General features: G+C 44.2%; 1 non-coding gene across 1 annotated transcript; it reads left to right on the top strand.

The window, feature by feature from the left end:
- The first annotated feature begins 9,039 nt into the window (after positions 1 to 9,039).
- On the top strand, positions 9,040 to 9,113 carry TRNAT-AGU. The gene has a single exon. It is a non-coding gene; the product is annotated as a tRNA-Thr (tRNA).
- The last annotated feature ends 8,117 nt before the right edge of the window (positions 9,114 to 17,230 follow it).

Below are 17,230 nucleotides of genomic sequence, written 5' to 3'. Positions count from 1 at the left end.
GAGCATCCACCTCGCCTCTGCCCCAGCATCGTCGTGGACAAAAACAAACGCTAGCGACACGACGAGAAACAGATCTGGCCAGATCTGAAGAACCACGAGAAGATCAAGCTACCTATTTGAAAGATCGACAAGCACATGTTACCAACAACTCCGAGATGCCGCCATGAAGGTCGTCGCCGGTGTGAGAGTGAAGTTGAGGTAGATTAATTCGCCCGGGCGTCACTCCCACCACCCCAACAACGTACCATAGCAGACAAGCCTAACTACATAACGGAGGTACGAGGTCCGCTCCCCTTCCTGACGTAGGAGCAGCAAGCAGAAGGAGATGGGCCCAAAGCTCACGCTCGTGGAGCTGGATCTGCTGCCCGCCGGCTGAGAACCTGTGCCGTAGATGATCGCAAAAAGAGAAGTTGTGCCGTAGAAGTGTCTCGCGGGGAATGGTAAGAGGATCTGGGACCGGGAATCGCGAGAGCTCTTCCCTCAACGGAGGCAGAGGTAACGTCTTTCACGTCCGAGCCACCGCGAGGCTGACTTGTCTGCCATGACTAGTGATATGCACCCGATCTATATCCTTATCAACCACTGGGAAACACCCTGAATTCAGATACAAGTTTCGATTCCAAGCAGGGAAAGGAGGATAGAAGGAGAAGTCTGGGTTGGGAGGAGCAAAGGAGGAAGGAGATCAGAGCGTACGCTCGTTTACCATTGTTGGCTTCCAAAAGCAATTACCTAACAGCGGATCGCTAGACTAAATCTCTTTGACGTGGGTCCCACCTCCAGCTGTCGACGCCTTCGATAACTAGCAGCTATCTCCACCGTAAATTTGCCTCACGTGGTCCAATCCGGACCGCTGAACTTGGCTTTCAGTTTGCGATCATGCTTTGCATGAATCACCTGGGCTTTCTGTTGCTCCGTTCCCTGCTGTGCGATGATCTTCTCTTTGTGCTTGAGCTTCATCTTCTTCTGATGATTAGGTAGGTCCGTAACAACTAGGAGGGCGCGGTTATTCTGCCGCACGCAATCAGCGGGCACCGCCGGAGCTGCTTGCCCTGACAGATAACATACGGGCACATACATAAAGCAAAGGAACAGGCGGTCAAAATGCTAGAACAGTCGAATACCTGCCGGATGCCTGACTAATTACGTGGTCGCAGACAAATTTGTCGAGACTCACACCATGTTGCTTCATCTGTCCGGCGAACTCGTGGGAGAGGGAATAGAGGGAATTGGACGGGGCCGGCGAGGAGGATGCGTAACACAATGAGGCTAACACCGCGGTTGCAGTGGACGTTACGCCGGTGGCTTCAGGACCACGGAGGCAGTGGACAATGAGCCCACGCGGTTCTTGGCCACCGCTGAGGATAAGCGGCGGTGTTACCGGTACATGGGCGTATGTTAGAGTCTGACCAGGACCATGAAAGACATTGTGGCACTCCTCTCCCCTACCCGCTCTTTCGCTACCACAGTTTCCCCATGTTCAGTTCTGACTGGAGGATTGTGTTAAGACGTACAGTGTGGTATGGTTCAGATGTTGGAAATACTAGGATCGGTAGATCTATCCCAACGAACGAAGATGGACTTTAGCATGTCTCCGAAGCAAGTACCCCTCTCTGAGATGTCCAAGGATTGCTCACGGCCTTTACGCAAACTGAATTTTCTGTTGTTGTTACAACGTATCGCTGTAGATATACTCCTTCTGGTCTCTGGTCTCTGTTAATTGACTTGAGTTTAGTATAATTTTGTACTAAATTTAAGTTAATTAAAAAGGACCGGAGAAAGTAATTATGAATACTCTTCTTTTACATGCAGTGAGTGACAGGATGTACATGGGCGTATGTTTAGAGTCTGACCTACAGATGTGCTTCTTGTGCGCGTTAAACCTAGAAAACATGCCTCTTTGTGACTGTATCTAGCGGCCTTCGGCTACGACTTCGGTCATTTCCTCACCGAGTACTATGTATATGATGCCAATGCCATGGCATGGCTCCAACAAATCTGAGCACAGCTGGCTCCTTTGCAGGTACTGCGGAACTTGACTCCCAGTGCCCCATTAACCCATTTGTTGCACCTTCACATTTTCACGTAGTTTTTTTTCGAGGGACATTTTCACCTAGTTATCGCATTATACCAGTTATGAATTGTGTTAAGTTATGAAACTGGGTTTCTCCTTTTTTTTGTGTGTGAAGAGAAACTGGGTTTCTCAAATATGCAGACTCTTTCTAACCATTGTGAAGCCACCGTCTCCTTCAGTTATGATTTGCATTTTGCAAAACAAATAAATGACACTAGAAGTTTGTTAGGCTAGCTATAGGTGGTAGTGTTAGAGTAGCCAACGACTACACTAGATCCTATACAGGTAGAAGCCATAGCTGTTGTTGTGCATCTGCTAGATCTGAGAGAGAGAGGTGTACCTTCTCCCTTCGAGGCGGAGCTCTCGGGCGCCGACATGGTGGCGGCGGCGGAGAGGGCGAGCGTGAGATGGCGACGGTGGTGGTGCTTCCCGTGAGCACTCGCGCTAACCCTAGATCGGTAGGGAGTGTCGGTGGGGTGATCGGCGGCGCGGTGAACCTCGTACCGTGTGCCCCGGCCCCCACCTCTTTATATAGCACAGGTCACAGGGGCCCACCAACCATATGAGGGTTGGACGCCCCCGATCAGGGCGCGAACGAGGTCAAGGACTTGTTATCGATCCGTTGGGATCGGTGACGTGGAGATCATCCTAACATTCTCCCCCTTGATCTCAACTTTTCTTTTAACTTTATACTTTCACTTTATTCGTTTCATTTTGGATCAGTCCATAGGGCATGTTTCATCGTCACAGCTCTATTGCCGATAGAATCAGACAGACCACAATACACTTCTCTGTTTTGAAACAAATTCTTTTACTTTTGGGCCTCTTATGATCCAGGATAGGTAAGACTTTCCCTTAAACCCATGCCGGCTACGTATTTCTTGAACACGTTGGGTGGTAAGCCTTTCGTTAGCGGATCCGCAAGCATATCTTTTGTCCTTATATGCTCGAGACTTATAGTTTGATCCTGGACCTTGTGTTTCACAACATAATATCTAACCTCGATCGGTTTCGTAGCATTACTCGACTTGTTGTTGTGTGCATAAAATACTGCAGGCTCATTGTCGCAGTACATCTTTAGTGGTTTGTCAATACAATCTACCACTTTCAAGTCGGGTATAAATTTCTTTAACCATAATGCCTGCCCCGTGGCTTCATAACATGCTATAAATTCTGCATACATCGTGGATGATGCAACTATGGTCTGTTTGGAGCTTCTCCACGAAATAGCTCCCCTGCGAGGGTGAATACATATCCAGATGTGGATTTTCTATCATCTTTATCCCCCGCAAAATCTGCATCTGAATACCCTCTTATTTCTAGGGAATCAGATCTTCTGTATGTTAGCATGTAACTCTTTGTGCCTTTCACATAACGCAGTGCCTTCTTTACCATTTTCCAGTGTTCAAAACCTGGATTTTCTTGATATCTACCGAGTACTCCGGTGATAAATGCTAAGTCAGGGCGAGTGCACACTTGTGCATACTGTAGGCTTCCAATGGCCGAAGCATATGGAACCGCTTTCATTTGATCGAGCTCGTATTGATTTTGGGGACTTTGATGATTCCCAAAACTGTCGCCCTTGACTATAGGGGCAGGTGTGGCACTGCACTTATGCATATTATACTTACTTAGAATCTTTTCTAAATAAGCCTTTTGCGATAGTCCTAATACTCCATTGTTTCTATCTCGGTGAATTTCTATGCCCAAAACATATGACGCTTCACCAAGATCTTTCATATCAAAATTTGAGGACAAGAACTTCTTTGTTTCTTGCAGTAGACAAACATCACTGCTGGCAAGCAGAATATCATCCACATACAAGATTAGGAAAATATATTTCCCACTTTTGAACTTTGCATAAACGCAATTGTCCTCAATATTTTCTTTAAATCCAAATCTCTTAATTGTTTCATTAAACTTTAGATACCACTTTGTCCGGAGGCTTGCTTTAATCCATAAATGGATTTCTTTAGGCGGCATCCCATTTCTTCATTGCCTTCCATGATAAAACCCTTGGGTTGTTTCATGTAGACATTTTCTTCTAAATCCTCGTTTAGAAATGCCGTCTTTACATCCATTTGATGCAACTCTAAATCAAAATGTGCAACTAGTGCCATGATGATTCTGAAGGAATCCTTACATGAGACCGGAGAAAATGTCTCATTGTAATCTATCCCTTCTCTTTGTGTAAATCCTTTTGCCACAAGTCGTGCTTTGTACTTTTCGACATTCCCATTGGAGTCATATTTTATTTTGTAGACCCATTTGCAGCCCACTGTTTTGGCTCCTTTAGGAATATTCTCTAAGTCCCAAACATTGTTGTTACTCATCGATCTCATTTCGTTTTCCATGGTCTCCACCCACTTTGATGAATCTGGGCTTCTCATGGCTTCTTCATATGAAGTGGGATCACCTTCCATATGAACTCTTTCTGTGTTGTAAACTTTGTAATCAGTCGAAATGGCTGATTTTCTAGCTCTTGTAGACCTTCTAGGGGCCACATTCTCTTGAGCATTCTGTTCCTCAACTTGTGGCTCATCTTCTGGAGGTGGCTGTTGTTGCTCCCTTTCATGCTCAACAAATGGTTCATTCGGCTCTCGACGGACAGGTTCCGAATTTGCACTCATCGTTGTCATGGGTGGAGTCACAACGAGCGCTTGCACCACAATCGCAGGGATCGTCGGTACAGGTGCACATGGTAGCGCAAAAAATGGCTCTCGAGTCATCGGATTAGGTGCATGCACCCTCTTCTCCTCAAGATCAATTTTCCGAGCTACCATGCTCCCCTCATCATTTCGTCCTCTAAGAAGACAAGCATGTCTCGTTTCCACAAACTTTGTGTATTTCTCCGGACGAGTAGAAACGATAACCTTTTGACTTTTCGGGATAGCCAATAAAATGGCAGTCGATCTGTTTTGGTATCTAACTTTGCTATATTTGAATTGAATACTTTGGCCTCAGCAGGACTCCCCCACACTTTCAAGTGGTTTAGAGAAGGCACTCTCCCTGTCCATAGCTCATACGGCGTTTTGGGCACCGATTTGCTTGGTACTCTGTTTAGAATGTGAATAGCGGTTTTTTTTAACGCCTCAATCCACAATCCCAATGGTAGGGTGGAATAGCTCATCATACTGCGCACCATATCCATAAGGGTACGGTTGCGCCTTTCAGCTATCCCATTCTGCTGAGGTTCGCCCGGCATCGAGTACTGGGCGACTATTCCGATCTCCTGTAGAAACCTTGCAAAAGGTCCGGGGACTTGGCCATATGGAGTATGTCGACCGTAGTACTCCCCTCCACGATCGGACTCGACTATCTTTATTCTTTTATCATGCTGATTTTCAACTTCAGCTTTGAATATTTTGAATTTATCCAGCGCTTCTGTTCTTTCTTTTATTGGATAAATATAACCATATCGGGAGTAATCATCCGTGAATGTTATGAACGAATCATAACCATCCACACTTTTCACCGGAAATGGTCCACATATATCGGTGTGAATTATTTCTAGTGTTGTTTGTGCTTCGATTTGCACCCTTTTTAATTTGCTTTACAAATGTTCCTTTAATGCAATCGATGCACTTGTTCTATGTCCGAGAATTCTAATGGAGGAAGAATATCATTTTTAACGAGTCTTTCTATTCTCCCCTCGAAATATGGCCTAGGCGACAGTGCCATAATTTCGATGATTCATCAGTTCTTTTTCTTTTCTTTCCTTCTTTTTCCGACAAGGGTATTTGTTCATTCACTTTACACACAGACAATACTTTTTCACGCAAGGACAATAAATAAAGCTCATCATGGAGTATAGCAACCCCAACATAAGAATTATTACACCATATGGCACATTTGCCATGTCCAAAATAACATTGATAATCTGTCTTTATCTAAGCGCGATACACTTATTAAATTTCTATGTATGGAAGGAACAAATAAGACATCTCTAAGCGGAATAGTCAAGCCATCAGCTAGCTCCAAGAGGACGTCGCCAACAGCTTCAACTTCTGCTTGAATTCCATTCGCGACTTCAACGCATCCTTCGCCTCTTTTCATAGTACTCGTCGAATGGAATCCCTGTAAAGAATTTACAACATGAACAGTTGCACCTGAGTCAATCCACCAAGTAGATTTCGAAAACTGTGTATACAGGGATTCATTTACAAAGGAAACTAAATTGTTACCTTTCTTTGCCACTAATTCTTTCAGCCAATCTGGGCAGTCTTTCTTGTAGTGCCCAGTCTTCTGACAATGAAGGCACTGATCTTTGTTCATCGGCGGTTACTCGTGCTTGGAACTTCTGATGATGCTGCATTGGGGCTTTTGCATATGGCTTTGAAGGAGAACCATTGTTACTTGGTGTGAAGGGCCTTTTCTTATTGTCCTTCACATAATTGATGGTTCCTCCATTCTGTGCCTTGAGTCTATCTTCCTCTTGCACACACATGGCAATGGTCTTTTCAATGTCCCATTTCTCAGGACTCATGTTGTAATTGATGACAAAGTTGTCAAACTGTTGTGGCAGTGAAGCCATCACCAAGTGAACCAGAAGTGCAGGCTTCAGCTCCAGGTCAACATCCATGGGCTTCAGCTTTGCAGCTAGGTTGCTCATCCTGAGGATGTGCTCCCTGATGCCATGTGCACCTCCAGTATACTTTTCTGTCACCAGCTGTTTCAACAGCTGGGTTGCATATGTCTTTGAAGAACCAGTGAACTGGCTCTTTATCTTTTCTAGGTACTCCCCAGCGGAAGCACACTCTGTAATTGAGCCCACAATGGCGTTCTCAATTGTATTCTTTATAAATGCCATGCACTTTTTGTTGGCGGTCTGCCACTTTCTGTTCTCTAGGGTGTAGGACATCTCCACAGGAGCATGATCCCTTTTCATTTTAGCCCATGCATCATCAGTTTCCCCGTCAGCTCTGACGGGGTCAGTAGGCTTGATGGGCTGCGGTGTGTCAACCACACAGTCCACCTCAGCACAGACGAAGGCGAAATCCACCTTCTTCCTCCATTCTGTGTAGTTATCCCCTCTAAGGGTGGGAACATCCTTGATGCAGCTCATCAAGTAGAACCCTCCTGAAAACCACAAAGAAGTGAGAACAGTACAATTGCAAATTATAATCCAACGTTGGTCTGAATTAAAACATGCAACTGTTAATGCAAATAAAACTATATCACCGTTGGGCAGAAATAGAGATAAATGCACATATCATTACTATTTGCAGCGGAAACTGTGAATTTAAACTTTAAACTTTGAACTTTTCAGAGGCATTTCCTTTACTTTTCCATTTCTGAATAAATATTTCGTTGGTCCTATTTATTCAGAAAAAACTAGACAAAATTTTGGCCAAAATTGACCCAAAACTGCCTAAATATGCCTCTGTAATTATTAAAACTGTGCAAAACAGTAAAAAACTGTGTTACTGTTACTGTGGAGCGCGGCCCGCGGCCCACGCGGCTGGCACGCACCGAGCGGCACGCAGCAGACGCTGCGCCCACGCGGGGCCTGCCAACGCGGCCCGCTAACGCGGCCTGGCCACGCTGCCGACGCGGCGCCCACGCGGCCCGCCCGCGGTCTTTTCGCGGCCCGTACGTGGCCTGCCACACGCGGCCCAAACGCGGAGAAGCCCGCATCGCCCACGCTTGCTAGGGTTTCCATCCTGGCCGTCCGATTCATCCGACGGTCCCCCTCTCTTTTCGCGCCGGTATAAAACGGCCGAAACCGGCCGGAGAAACCCTAGCCCTAAACATATCTCCCCCGAGCCCCTGTCTCTCTTCTCTGTCTGTACGGTGGCGGCGGCGGAGAGGCGTTGGCTCGGCCCGCCCGGCTGCTCGCCCCGCCCGGCGCTTCCTGCCGGCGACGGCAGCACGAAGTCGCGCCCCGCAGCAGCCTCCCGCGTGCTCGTCCAAGACGGCCGCGTGGTTGCTGCCGGCTGGCCGACGGCGCCGCCCGCCCTTTTCTTTCCACCACCCACGTCTCCCTCCACCAGATGACTCGACGGCCAACGGCGGAGAAGTACACGCGGCGGCGCCCCCCTGTACCTCTTGGCGGCGGCGCGTGCACCCGAGGGTGGGCGCGTTGCCGTCAAGCGGCGCAGAGGCGGCGCTAGTTTCTTTGCCGGCATCAGCCGGTGTCTTTCGGCAGTGGCGGCGCGCAGCCCCACTGCCACTTTTGGTAAGCTTTTCTTTGCCCCATCTCGCACAGCCGCCGCAGAAGCACGTGGAGGTGAGGTGGTTCTTCTTCCAGGTGCCTCGGCTTGCCGATGCGCACCTGGATCGAGAGGAACGGCGCGGCCTTGCGGCGGCGCTGACTTTGCCGGCGGCCTGAGGCCCTGGCCGGTTTCTTTTCTTTTCCTTTTTGCATACATGGGCGAGCTAGGGTTCACTGTCTTGCTTTTCTACCCGAAAAAATAAGATCTATGCATTCTAACAAGTGCTCTGATACCAATGTTAGAGTAGCCAACGACTACACTAGATCCTATACAGGTAGAAGCCATAGCTGTTGTTGTGCATCTGCTAGATCTGAGAGAGAGAGGTGTACCTTCTCCCTTCGAGGCGGAGCTCTCGGGCGCCGACATGGTGGCGGCGGCGGAGAGGGCGAGCGTGAGATGGCGACGGTGGTGGTGCTTCCCGTGAGCACTGCGCTAACCCTAGATCGGTAGGGAGTGTCGGTGGGGTGATCGGCGGCGCGGTGAACCTCGTACCGTGTGCCCCGGCCCCCGCCTCTTTATATAGCACGAGTCACAGGGGCCCACCAACCATATGAGGGTTGGACGCCCCCGATCAGGGCGCGAACGAGGTCAAGGACTTGTTATCGATCCGTTGGGATCGGTGACGTGGAGATCATCCTAACAGGTAGTTCAGTACGAAACCATGACATGTTCTGATTAAATTCACTCTGTTTACTCAGAGCAATCGCTTGTATAATAAGTTGGTATATCTTTTCCAATTACGTGCATCATTCAGCTTTCATAGCTCAGTTGGTTAGAGCACCCGTTTAGTAAGCGGGAGGTCTTGAGTTCAACTCTCAATGAAAGCATATTTTTGCAACCACATCTATTCACTGCTTGCGACATCAGACAGTATATAAGATTTCGTCCAAGGAATGAACAAAGGTTCGAACTTGCAGCTTATGTTCTTGCTATTCGGCCATGCATTGATGTGATTTTTTTTTTCAGGAATTGCTGGCGTTGATTGATGATACTCCTGGTGTTGCTTCTTTGCCACAATCCCACAATCATCACTTGGTTCACCGTCTCTCCATCCATCCATCAGGATAGTTAGATGCTTGCATTGACCAGAGAAAACCAAAGTTGCTTTCCTGGGGATTCTGTTTTGCTTCATTGGCAGCATGAAGAGAAGGAAACTGGTATCTTGCTACAAGTCTAGTGCCGACCATGCATTTTCCTTCCCCATCCACTATTCTATCCTTATATATGTCATTGACTGATCATACACCTTTTTATATGCCCATCGACATCTTAACCGGTCGTTGATCTCAGCCAATCGACATCTTAACCGGTCGTTGATCTCAGCCAATCGACAAAGAAACTTCTTGAACATGCTTTATACAGCATACAAAGAGAAAGATTGAGAGGGTTAGGACAAACTTATGAATCAATCAACTTCAGACTGTGTGTCCAAATTCAGAAGCATCTTTCTCATCTTTTTTTGGGTGCATCAATCGCACCCACACATCCAATTGCATTCAGGCGACTGTGACATGAGCGAAACATGCTCTGTTCATGGATGATCATGCGTGTTTTGCTGACGGATGGCATCCTGCTCAATATAGTGAAGAGGCTACACCACCACGGATGGTCATGGATGGCCACAGAAATTTGAAAGGTTCAAGTAGTCAGCTGCTACTGCTGCTACTTACCACTGCACCCACTAGTAAATCCATCAGTGAACTGCCATTGTTGCACTTGCATTTGCACTATGTACGGTTAACGACAGAGCGGATCCAGCACACCTAGCTAGATACCTATGGCACTATGGTCCTTGCTTGTTTCTTCTTTTAAACAGAAGTATTAGTTGTTTTTGCATTTGAGTGCATCCTGACATCTGAAGCACCATAAATATAATTATTACAGCATTTTGAACAGAATAGATGCCTTCTGTTGATATATGCTTTTCTGAATGCATATAGAGTTTATCTTACAAAGGAACTGTAGTAGGATTGCAATGGGAATTAAACCATTTAAAATGAAATAAACTATTTTGGCACATCCTGCAATCCGGTGACATAAGGAAAATTAGCAATACAGTGTTACTTTATTTTCGCTTTACACTACTGCTCGGTAATGAGGGGTCACCTCGACAATGTTCATGGATATAGACTTAGGGTTTCATGGAAAAGTGGTGCGTTCGTGGTTTCGTCGATTGATCAGACAAATAAGGCTTATCCGACAAATTCATTATGAGGCTAAAGCGCCGTAAACTAGAACAAGCTAGGGTGTACAATAAAGATTCGATGATCTCCTGCTGGCTCCTCCTAGCCTTTATATAAAAGGCTAGGTCTCAGAGTCCAGTTTAGGTTGGTTTACATATGTTACTTGCCTAACTAAGAATACATTAGCTCCGCAGTGGGCATTTCCTTACCCAACAAGCTTCGTCTTGCGGGCTTCGGCTTCTATCATCATGGGCTTCTTTGCAATACGCACCAGGGTGACACAAACCTTAAGCCCAATTAGGCATACCCATGTCAGTAGCCCACGAGATTCTAATTGAGTCGTAGACTCGAGTCAAATCTCTAAATCATGACCTTCTTAAGATTGAACTCGAATATTTCGAATGCTATTATTTTTTCACATATTATGGGGATTTTGGCAAACGAGTCTAGTGCTTTCGACGGATCGGGAAATAGTTAATTGCTCTTGGGCATAAAACTTCCAAAGCCTACTTCAAACTCAAGTCCCCGGACTCGAATTCGGTATACTAGCGTAATTCAGTTCGGGCCGCGGAGGTCTTATCGATTTCTGAATTCCAGTTATTTTATATGGGTACCTAACGCGTACGTCAAGATTTTTCATCATATCGTTGATATGGATAATTTCTAGCAGAGCGTATTCTTGTGCGAATACTAGGCCGCACAGGACGGATCCTAGGGTCTTACCTTCATGCTACTTGGGAACATGGCATCCAGATTTCTATCGCGGCGGACGCGAACTGGGAATTTTTATATCGACTGCCTTGTTTGGCTGATGGATTAGCTGATTTCATCGGCTTGATTTTCGCCCATAAGTATATTTCTTCGAGTGCATCCTGCACGCTTCCGATATAAAAATTTGTAGTTTTACCATGTCTTATCTTTCGTCGGCGAGTTAGAAAAAATATCCCGTGTTTCCTGCTCATTCTGATAAAAAAAAACCTTTTGTTGACATACCGTTTCTGAATGCAGACTGGGTTTATGATACAAAAGAACTATAGTATGATTGCAATGAGAATTAAGAGCATCTTGAGCCGCGTCTCCCAAAGTGAGTCCGAATAAAGCGCCAGATCGAGCGTTTGGGGGCCACCGCCTCCTGGTACCGCTTTTGGAGCGCGTATGTTTCCAACCGCTTCCCCCCAAACAAGGCCCCAAAACATGTTAATAATACAAAATATAAAGTTTTTCATTCAAATTTGATTATATTTTACAACTTTAAATGAAAAACAGCTAGACGCCTTGGAGTTCATGGCTTGCGGTTCTCCGTTTGTGGTGTGGCGGAGGTGCGGTGCCTGATGGCGTTGGCTCTTCGTTCGGCAACTTTTGGCAAAGCTTGTTTCATGCTTTGCACCCTCGTTTCCTGGTTGAGTGTTATCTTAGTGCTGCTTGTTGGTTTTGTGGGTAGATTTGGCCGGTTTCTAGTGGTGGTCGGCCTCTGGTGGCGCTGCTTGCGATGGTGGAGTTGTTCATCGACGTGCATGTTTGTTGGCTCGCTCTTTGGGATTGCTCCAGCCCGACACGTTGCTAGACCAGCTCATGCTCCGATTCTACCTAGTCTTTGTAATGGTCATGCATGTTGTTCGCGTTTCCGGCGGTAGCTTCTTAGATAGTTGTATCTCTTGTGTGGGTGTATTGTTTGCTCTTGTAAGCTGAGCTCAGCACTTTATATCTTTTTCACCGTTGAAGATGTTATTAATTTAATGTTAGGCTTTTCGGCCTTTTATCTAAAAAAAATTAATCACGGACCTACCTGGGATAGACTGAGTCAACATCCATTGCACTCGTGCACTGATTAATCATTCATTTCCTCCTGTCATGCAAATATCATAATGTGCCCACAGCCACATCACTTTAGTGGGGCCCGCACACTACCTTTTCAAGTAGAAATGTACACTCGACATGCAGACAAGTTTTATTGTGTTGTTTAGTAAGAATGGGAAAGAAAATAAGTGGCTTTCATATGTTTGATGTGACTTGAATTGACGTTTTTTCGCCTTCGCACGTCCATTCTTGTCTTGCTCAGCATTCTGTTCTCTTCTACCTTAAGATCTTCATCAAACCTCCATATTTGTCCTGTGCTATTTGTCATCCAACTAGCCCGGGAATTATAGATTTATATTTACTATAAAAAAGGGACTAAGTGGTGTGCAAATTTTAGATGGCTTGACAGATGAAAATAAAATCGAACTATTTGATCTGAAATGCATTATGCATGTTCATCCACGAAAAGTCGTTGGAAACTTAAACTCGGATTTTGCCTCTCATATGTGTCAATGATATGAGAAGGTCTTGTTATTAATCTAGCCACATCCTTAATTGTTTGGCCAAGATCGAGCTAGTTTATTCTATATACAAGCATCTGGTCACTAATTTTGTACAGAAAGATAAGTATAGATTAGATGCTCCAGTCCAGCTTAATTAGGTCAGCTGCTCCTAGGCAAGGGCTACTCAATCCAGCCTCAGATCTCATTGTTCCAGGAAAAATGACAGGAGCTAAGTGAGAATTCATTCTGCCTCCACTACTACAAGCTAATGCCGCATGACTGTGTTTTCACCTTGTTAATTAATGGCCCTGTAATCATCCCCCCCCCCCTCTTTTCTTACCCCTGGATTTCTAAATGTGATCTTTTTTTACATGCTGCTAGTATCCATGGTGAAAAATAAAGAAACAAAAGCTTTACAAAATAAATAACTAATTCTTCCATTCCACGTTGTGTTGGAATCTTCCACAGCAGAGTGCATGTTAAATATTGTTCTCTTAATTTGTACTTATGATTTTACCAAAGCACCAGAAATTACTTAAGTAAACTTACTCACTGGTAATTAGTTCTTCAAAGCGACTATATTAACCAACAAAGCACGAGCAACTTGCCTCTCACACCAAACATATAATGATCTTGTTTAATCAGTTAGTACTAGTTTGATTGATACAAGAGTGGGCCCTCTTCTTCCATATGTGGCGATTCGTCTTGAAACTTTTCCTGATCAGATGATGTGTGCTGCTGGACCTAATGCCTTTCACCAATCCAGAAACACATGGATTATGCATCTTGTTCATGTATATGCAAACAAAGGTTTTATTTTTTCCTTTAGCATGTCAAGGTCTTCCCTTTTCCACCTCCCCAGCCACCATGGTGAGTTTTATCTAATCACGAGTGCTCCCTTTTGAGTGAGCATCTTTTGTCTTGTGTATTCATCACCAACCTTTCCCATGCATGACACATATATATAGGGAGGGAGAGGACACCTCCTTATCCACTATGGATTCCTTGCAATGGACCTACCACAAAATAATGTTCTTATTCATTCAGCTTTCTCAAATTATAGAAAAATTTGCTTGACTTTTATACGTGTCGTTATTTCTCTGACTGGGTTGTCTTTTATATTGTATTTCGACTCTGCATGTAAATTGTTGTGGTAGCAGAATTATGTAAACTTATTATACAACTTCTGAGAAAACAGTTATGGAAATAGTAATAATTAATTAGTTAGAAAAACATGAATATTATGACCTATCACAATCGCAAAGGTAGACAAATAAATATGTAATGTTGAGAGAATCCACCAAAGAGTAGATTATCTTCTTACAAAAGCGGTTCTGGAAGATAGGTTAGTCATGAATAGCTATTTTCTTGAAAAGGTCATGCATTCCTGCTTAAGGTAGAAATGGTATCAAAATAGATAAAATTCCATTAACCAACATACACGCCCATCTTCAATTTTTCCACAAGAGACGGAAAGTATACATGACTAATTGGAAAATTAATGAATGAGTAAAATAGTATGAGTAATGCTACATCTACAAAAAAATTCTACAAAAATCAGCTTACGAAAACACGTGGTAATCAGCCGGAGGGATCACACGCCTAAAATCATGAAGGGTTAGCGAAGTACACCAATCCATCTTCTCCACATCTGTCCGTAAGAGTCTTCCATAACCAGAATTCCGTAAGTCCAACATTACCGAAGTAGTATTATTTAGTTAAAGAGAAATTTTATTTAAGATTTTATGGGATATTAAAGCATCAAAATGATGCAACTAAATAGGCTTAATTTTTCCGAAGGACAAATAAATAGATTAGTAGCGGCCTCTGCAACAACATGATAACTAAGGATCGAGAATGGAGTAATATATATGTGCCAGTATATATATGATTGTTATCTATCTGAGAAAGGTTGTTATCTATTATTCGATGTTACCGTAAGGTTATTCCCTACCGAAGAAGAACATATTTTGGGTATGCATGTTTTTCTTGTGAGGGATAAATAAATTGTCCCGGCCTCTGCAATACCTCGATATCAAAGCATGGAGAACAAAACAATATCTATATATGTCTCTGTATTATTGTCATTCTTTGTGTGTGGGGAAGATTTGTATTCGTTGTTATCCAGAGGCTAAAAAAAGAAGAGATTTGTATGTCTGCGTTTATTCAAGTTACATTTTTAATACCAGTACAGAATATGTGCCAACGACCTGAAATGCTCTAGCACTAATGGAGAGGTGCCTAATGTTTTACAGAAGTCGAGAAAATTAATTTAGAGAATGTTCACTAGCTGACTTTGAGCCATAATGCCCATATCTTCTTCCAGCTACAAGATTTCCCCCCAAAAGTTCTGCATCCTTTCAGGCTTTAGTGCTCCATTAGCTTTCTGTGAATATAATATGGAAAAATAAAGTTCATGATCAATCCATCAGCAATTACACACTCTCACTCACTTAAAAGACTCTCAACAGAGAAAAGGTGCAGGTTGGCATATGTATGCATGCACACATTGTTAATTAATAAATGTTAGTGAACCACACATCATCGTCTCTTATGGCCAATGCTTGCTCAGTTTCTGCTGCTTTCTTGGCATTATTTTTTAGGATGAAAAAGTTCTTTGTATATATTAATTATTTGTTAGCTCCTTCTCCTCCTGAAGTGTTGGCGGTGACTTGGATGGGCACCAAACAAATTTGATGGTTTGTTCCCCATGAAGATTGCAGCGAGTGCACTAGTGTTGTTAAGCCTATGGAGAGAGCATTAGCAGTACAAGATTAACAGTCGCCTCCATTAGTTCGACCAAAATTGGTAGCTGCATTATATGTTCATCTGGCTGAGCTATCATCATCATTACCCACTGCTAGTCTGTCCACTTCCCTACAAAAAATGTGAAACACGATTGGGTTCAGTTGGGCCTGGACCCTTGACAGCTGCGGGCTGAAGCTTGCCCGGCCCATGCAATGCTAGACAATTCTTAATTTTCCATGGATTCCGCGTCTAGCTCAAAAACCTTATTTTAAAGCTAAAATGCTTCAAAGAAGTGCACAGCTAGTTAATATATACATGTAATCCAAATACTGAAATTTGGGATTTTATCCCAGTTCACATGGGGGTAATTTGATATGCATTGGGGGTTATAGGATACGGCCTGAGGTTGCCACATCATTGGGTAGGCCTAGGAATGGGCAGCTTGGCCTAGCCAAAAACACGAAACATGTAAAATCTCACATATTAATGCAAAAATAGGTTCATCATTACAATATATATACTCCAAAAATGAATAAAATAATATAAGATATTGAAAAATTGTTGTTAATTTTTTCAGGCCAAGTTGGGCTTGGCATTTTCACTTCGTAAAGGTCAGCCTAAAGCTCAGCTTGAACCGAGGATTCCCAGGTCTACCATCAAGATTTTGGGTTGAGCCGTGAGGGCAGGGTGATCATGATCAGGTGAACCACGAATCATTCTAAAGACGTAAATCACGTAGGTGTGCCATCAGTTAGAACTTAAAATACTTTTATGCTGATACATGTCAATTTGGTGTATGTTTCTTAGGGATGTTTTCCTAGCCTTAAGTAGGGTTATGCTTGCATATTTCGGAAGGCATAAGCGATGCCAAATGCAAGTTATTCTCATGGTTAGTGCTAAATAGTATCGTGGTATTTCCCCGCAAATAAACTTGTGCTCGGCGGCCACGCGTTCGGCAGAGTCCATTGGCAGCACACAAAGAGAGTATTAGACATGTTTGGGACCATCGGAACACCTATGGTAACATCCCTACTTTCGGTTTGCGGTCGATTCTACTATGAATGTTGTGCTTAGAACGAACTCGAGGAGATCTCATGATCGTCTATAGTGGTGGATGATTCGACATATGAGATGCGTGGTGGAAGATGGGAGATTTAGATGGATGACGCTTGGCAGGCCCCTAGACACACTTATACACATGGTATATGATTACATGCGCTGAGTCGGCTTACAAATGAGTGAAAATTCAAACAATATAATCCAAAACCGATTAGGGTTAGTTACAAATCATATTTTATAGAACCGTCATGGAGATCTTGGTGTGGCTTGCACTCCAAGATATGGGTGTTGCACGGGCCTTAGACAAAAGCACCTGGTTCGATAGACCGAGGTGCCCCTGGCCGAGTGTTCTGCCATCTGGCTTTGTGGGCCTAGCCGGGGGATCATGACTTCGTCACCTAATTTTATCTCAACAACAAATCGGTTGGATGATTCTTCATGTGATTTTGTCTGTTGGTGTCGGCAATGTCGAGTTACTGACCCATTTCTGTTGACCACTCATTCAACGATGTTATCTGGAATATTGTCAAGTTGTTCCAAGGCGAGATCTCTAATCCTGTACCTCTTGTGTTCTTGATGATCAACATGATTGTTGGGCGGGCATATCTTATTCCTAGTTTGGAATGATGTTCATGCTTGCATACTTTGGAGGCA

This window comes from Lolium rigidum, chromosome 5 (assembly GCF_022539505.1).
Source record: "Lolium rigidum isolate FL_2022 chromosome 5, APGP_CSIRO_Lrig_0.1, whole genome shotgun sequence".
In the NCBI taxonomy this organism is placed as follows: Eukaryota; Viridiplantae; Streptophyta; class Magnoliopsida; order Poales; family Poaceae; genus Lolium; species Lolium rigidum.
The sequence above is the reverse complement of the archived record's forward strand: the minus strand, read 5'-3'. Positions and strand labels throughout refer to the sequence as shown.